The following is a 6,000-nucleotide window of genomic DNA, read 5'->3' as shown; positions in this document are numbered from 1 at the left end:
GCGGGAAAGCGCCGGCAGACAGGCACATGAACAAAACACACACGCAGAATTACGAGCTTTCGCAACTGGCAGTTGCTTCGTCAGGAAAGAGGGAGGGAGAGGGAAAAATGAAAGGATGTGGGTTTTAAGGGAGAGGGTAAGGAGTCATTCCAATCCCGGGAGCGGAAAGACTTCCCTTAGGGGAAAAAAAAGGACAGGTGTACACTCGCACACACACACACACATATCCATCCGCACATACCATGGTATGTGCGGATGGATATGTGTGTGTGTGTGTGTGCGAGTGTACACCTGTCCTTTTTTTCCCCTAAGGGAAGTCTTTCCGCTCCCGGGATTGGAATGACTCCTTACCCTCTCCCTTAAAACCCACATCCTTTCATTTTTCCCTCTCCCTCCCTCTTTCCTGACGAAGCAACTGCCAGTTGCGAAAGCTCGTAATTCTGTGTGTGTGTTTTGTTCATGTGCCTGTCTGCCGGCGCTTTCCCGCTTGGTAAGTCTTGGAATCTTTGTTTTTAATATATTAACGATAGTGAAATGTGCACACGTATGAATGTGGACCTATACTGCTACTAGGTGCCCTGTTACATACTGGTAGGCATGGTATCAATTGAGAAAGTGATATACTATACCAATTATGCCAAGTATTCTGTTTAATATAGTAATAGGCCCACAGTTTATGCAAGATAATTTAAGTGGCATTTCGTTTATACAGGTGACATGTTCTATATGTATGTTTACTTATCTGCTACACAAAGCTGAATGACAAACATATTTGCAGTCTATACACCAAATTTATGTTTCGTGGTTAATAAATTCTTGGGTATGTTACAATGTCCAGAATTTTAGATTCTAGTATGAGGTTTGTTTCAGACAAATTATGTTCTTATAATCCTTCTTTATGTTTAGACAAAAGTTTCTTCTTCTCAGACTAATAGATGAGTCTAAATATATTCCCAAATCTATAATACACAGATATGTCCCATGAAAGTGTTTGACTTCGAGAGCTTTTTCAGCCAGGTACGCTCTTCATAGATGGAAACACATCATGCAGTCTTAGACATACATGATTTAAAAAAAAGTAACATATTTATCAAACACTATTTCTAATGCATTTGACTGAGCAAAGTGAGACAATGGTGAAGACAATGGACTCATATTTGGGAAAACAATGATTAAAATTTCCATCCAGATTTAGGTTTTCCATTATTTCCTGAAAGTGGTTAAGGTGAATGCTCAGGCTGTTCCTTTGAAAGGGCACAGCTGATTTTCTTTCCCCATCATTCCCCAATCTGAGCTTGTAATCAATCTCTAATGACCTCAGCGTCAACATGGCTTCAACCCTAATATTCTTTTTCCTTCTTTTCTAATATATATATATATATATATATATATATATATATATATATATATATATATATATATATATATATATATATCAGGAAGAATGATTCTTGCTGGTGCCTTATTGAAGTTAGGTGGTTATGGTATTTTTTGTGTTATAAAGGTTATTTCTTATTTGGGTTTAAAGTTTAATTATTTTTGATTATCTTATGAGGTTGTATGGGTTCTCTTTCTTTAATTCGACGCGCAAGTCGCCTAAGTGGCGTCAAATCGAAAGACTTGCACCAGGCGAGCGGTCTATCCGACGGGAGGCTCTTGTCACACGACATTTCACTTCATTTCATTTTCCTTTCTTTAATGGTTGGTCATGGTTTATGTTCCTCTGGATTATTTTGTTCATGTAATATTATTTATGAAAGTCTAGGTAGACGAAGATTTAACAAGGGTATAATTAATTTGATACCAAGAATGGCTTTATGGTGATTTCTTTTAAGGTTATCCTTCCTCATTAAATTTGGTAGGTGGACTTAGATTATTTATTAGAATTATGTCTTATCTTCTTTTTCATTTTTTGCTTTAATATTTTTGTCTTTTTTAGAGCAGTTTGTATTTTATATATATATATTTTTTTTCTTATTCTCAGCATTGTAATTATTATTCTGGTGTTTTTACTTGTTCTCTTGGTTGTTTTCATGAATATCATCTTTTACTTTTACATTGATTGCCTTTACATATTCTTTGTTTAAAGGGTGAATATTTCTTTGTTTAGGTTGCTTAAGTATTTTAATTAAAAATATTGTTTTGTGGAAACAATGATATGAAGTTTTCCATCTTAGGCCGTGAATTTATTTTCTATTTGTTCTTTCAGTTTTTTTCTTTATTATTATTATTAGTCGTAAAGCTCCCATGTGGAAGACGCTAAGTAAAGCTGGTTCACTTTCCGTTCTTCTTGATCTTCTGGTTCTTTTTATTTGCCCACCAGTTTTTCATTGTTTGTGAAAATTGAGTTCTTCTTTCTTCGCTCCATTTTGTTCCGGTTCTCGGTGCTTTTGTCTCTGGTTTAACCTCCCACTTTTCAACTTTTATTCTAAAATTGTTCTTTGCAGCTATTTCTTCTTTAGTAATTTTTGCTAATTCCAAATCTTTTTTAACTTTTTGGATCCATTCTCCTCCATTAACAAGAGAATCTACGTATTTTACAATTCTTTTTGTTAATGTGTGTTCAGGAAGTCTCATTATGTGGCCATAGAATTTAAGGCGTCTTTTGCTCATGTCTATCTCTATGTTAGAATATTCTTCAATTTTTGATGTTTTCTGTAATCTATATCCATTCTCGGTCCATCTTGGTCCCAAAATTTTTCTAATTATTTTTCTTTCTTTTTCTTTATATTTTCTAGATCAGTTTTCCTGTTTAGTGCCAAGGTTTCGCTGGCATATAACATTGATGGTTTAATGACTGTATTATAATGCCTAATTTTTGCATTTAAAGATAAACATTTTTTATTATAGAGGTTTTGCACTAATCCTAAACCTTTACGAGCTTTTTGTATTCTTTCTTGTTGTGCAAATTTTTCTGAGATAATTTCTCCAAGATATTTGAAGTATGGTACTCTGTTGATTTCTCCGTATTTTGTTTGTAATTTGGAAATTTCTAAATTTGTTGTTGTAAACACTGTCTTTTCAAATGATATCCGTAGGCCGACTTTTTCTGCACATTCTTTTAGAATTTCTACCTGTTTTATAGCCATCTCACTAGAATCTGCCATTATTGCGAGATCGTCTGCAAAGGCTAAGTAGGGGATTCTTAGGTTATGTTTCTTGGTTCCTAATGAAATTGGTTTCCAGCACTTTTCTTCTTCAAGTTTCTTCTCCCATTCTTCCATGACTCTATCCAGAACTACATTGAACAACAAAGGCGACAACCCATCACCCTGTCTAACACCAGTTTTTATTTCAAATGGTCTTGAAAGTTTTCCCATAAATTTCACTTTGGATTTTGTATTTGTTAATGTCTGTTTTTTCTTTATTATTTTCCAGAACTATAATTTTTATTTTAGGTATTTATTATTTAATAATTAATTATAGAGCTTTTGTTGAGTGAGAACTTTTTAATTTAAATGGTTCTATGGTTGTTATGACTTTAATTTTGGATTGAATGTCTCTTATTTTTATGTCTTTTGTTATATATTTTACTTATTTGGTTATTTATTATAGAGAGGATTATATATCGGGCGAAAAGAATATAAATCGTTTTATTATTGTTGGTTTAATATTTATTCATTCTATAATGTTTTTAATTATTAGTCTTAATTTGATTAGAATTTTGTTAGGATGAGATGGTTTCGGTTTAGTTTCTTATTGTTTAGTTATTTACTACAAAAATGTAAAATCTTATAGTGCTGGTATATTAACTGCACTTTCTAATCGTATTGGTGATGTTGCTATTTTAATTTCTATTGCTTGAATATTAAATTTTGATGGTTGAAATTGTATTTATTATTATGATTTTATTTCTAATTCTTTTGAAATATAGCTTATCACTATATTAATTGTTTTGGCAGCTATAACTAAGAGAGGTCAAATTCCCTTTTTTTCTTGACTTCCTGCTGCTATGGCTATTCCTTCTCCTGTTTCTGCTTTAGTCCATTCTTCTACTCTTGTTACTGCTGTAGTTTATTTATTAATTCGTCTCAGATCAATATTAGATACTTATAATTGGTTGTATAACTATATTTATGGCTGGATTGTGGGCTATGAGAAAGAATGGTTACAAACTGAGCAATTATATTTAGAGCTAGTATAAGAAGATCAACAGAATGGCTACAAAATAACCCACCTGCAAAACATAGATCCTCAGAATTACCATTAATTTCTAGATTCTAATATGGCAGATTAGTGCAGTAGATTTAAGCTCTACAAATAAAGGTTTGACCTTTTATTAGAAAATTTTCAAATGGCAACATGATCAAATTTCTCCCTTCAAGATGGAGCTTCACCATTAATGGAGCAACTATCATTCTTTCATGATCATACTATGGTTGTAATTTTATTAATTACAGTAATTGTAGGTTATGCCCTAAGTTATATATTATTTATTGCCTATACAAACCGAAACATACTTCATGGACACTTAATTGAAACAATCTGAACAGCATTAACAGCAATTACCCTAATTTTTATTGCCCTTCCCTCATTATGACTATTATACTTACTTGATGATTCATTAGACGCAATAGTCACATTCAAAACCATTGGACGACAATGATACTGAAGATATGAATATTCAGACTTTATAGACGTAGAATTTGACAGTTATATAACACCAGAACAAGACCTAGAAAATGATGGATTTCGACTTCTAGATGTAGATAACCGAAAAATTCTCCCAATAAATACAGAAGAACGAGTATTAACAAGAGCATCAGATGTTCTACACTCATGAGCAGTTCCTGCATTAGGAGTTAAAATTGATGCAACACCAGGTCGACTAAATCAAGGAACATTTACAATAAACTGACCTGGATTATTCTTCGAATAATGCTCAGAAATCTGTGGAGCAAACGACAGATTCATACCAACTGTAATTGAAAGAACTTCAGTAAACTTATTTATCAAGTGATTATCTAAGATAATCTAAGGAGTTAGTTAAAATATATAACATTAGAGTTTCAATCTAAAATAACTAAACAATTAGTACATCTTGAAATACATCAGATGACTGAAAGTAAGTAATGGTCTCTTAAACCAAACAATAGTAAATTAACGACTACTTCTAATGGAGAAATTAAGTCCAAATCCCTCAAATATCCCCTCTCATATGATTCTCCCTATTCATTATATTTTCAGCTACCTTAATCCTATTCAATCAAATAAATGTTTTCTCATTCAAGCCCAATCTTATTAAAAGAGCAGAAAAAAGAATAATTGAAATATAAAACTTAAATTGAAAATGATAACAAACTTATTCTCAATATTTGACCCAACAACTAACATCTTCAATTTATCATTAAATTGAACTAGAACATTTTTAGGACTATTATTAATCCCATCAACGTTTTGACTTACACCATCACGAATTAATATTATCTGAAATAAACTAAACCTAACCTTACACAATGAATTCAAAACACTACTAGGACCAAAATCATTTAATGAAACAACATTCATCTTTATCTCAATTTTTATTATAATACTATTTAATAATTTTATATGATTATTCCCTTACATATTCACTAGAACAAGACATTTACCATTAACATTTGCAATCGCTCTACCTATATGATTAAGATTCATGTTATTTGGATAAATTAACCATACTAATCATATATTTACATACCTTATTCCACAAGGAACACCACCTGCATTAATATCATTTATAGTATTAATTGAAACAATTAGAAATGTCATTCGACCAGGTACACTAGCAGTATGACTAGCAGCAAATGTAATTGCAGAACATTTACTCTTAATCTTACTAGGAAATACAGGACCATCTATAGCAATAAACTTAATCTCACTACTAATTATTGGACAAATACTTCTACTAATTCTAGAATCAGCAGTGGCAATAATTCAAGCTTACGTTTTCTCATTTTTAAGAACTTTATATTCAAGAGAAGTATACTAAACCTATGTTAACAACTCACTCAGATCACCCAT

Source organism: Schistocerca gregaria, chromosome X (assembly GCF_023897955.1).
Source record: "Schistocerca gregaria isolate iqSchGreg1 chromosome X, iqSchGreg1.2, whole genome shotgun sequence".
Classification (NCBI taxonomy): Eukaryota; Metazoa; Arthropoda; class Insecta; order Orthoptera; family Acrididae; genus Schistocerca; species Schistocerca gregaria.
This window is presented reverse-complemented; position numbering follows the sequence as displayed.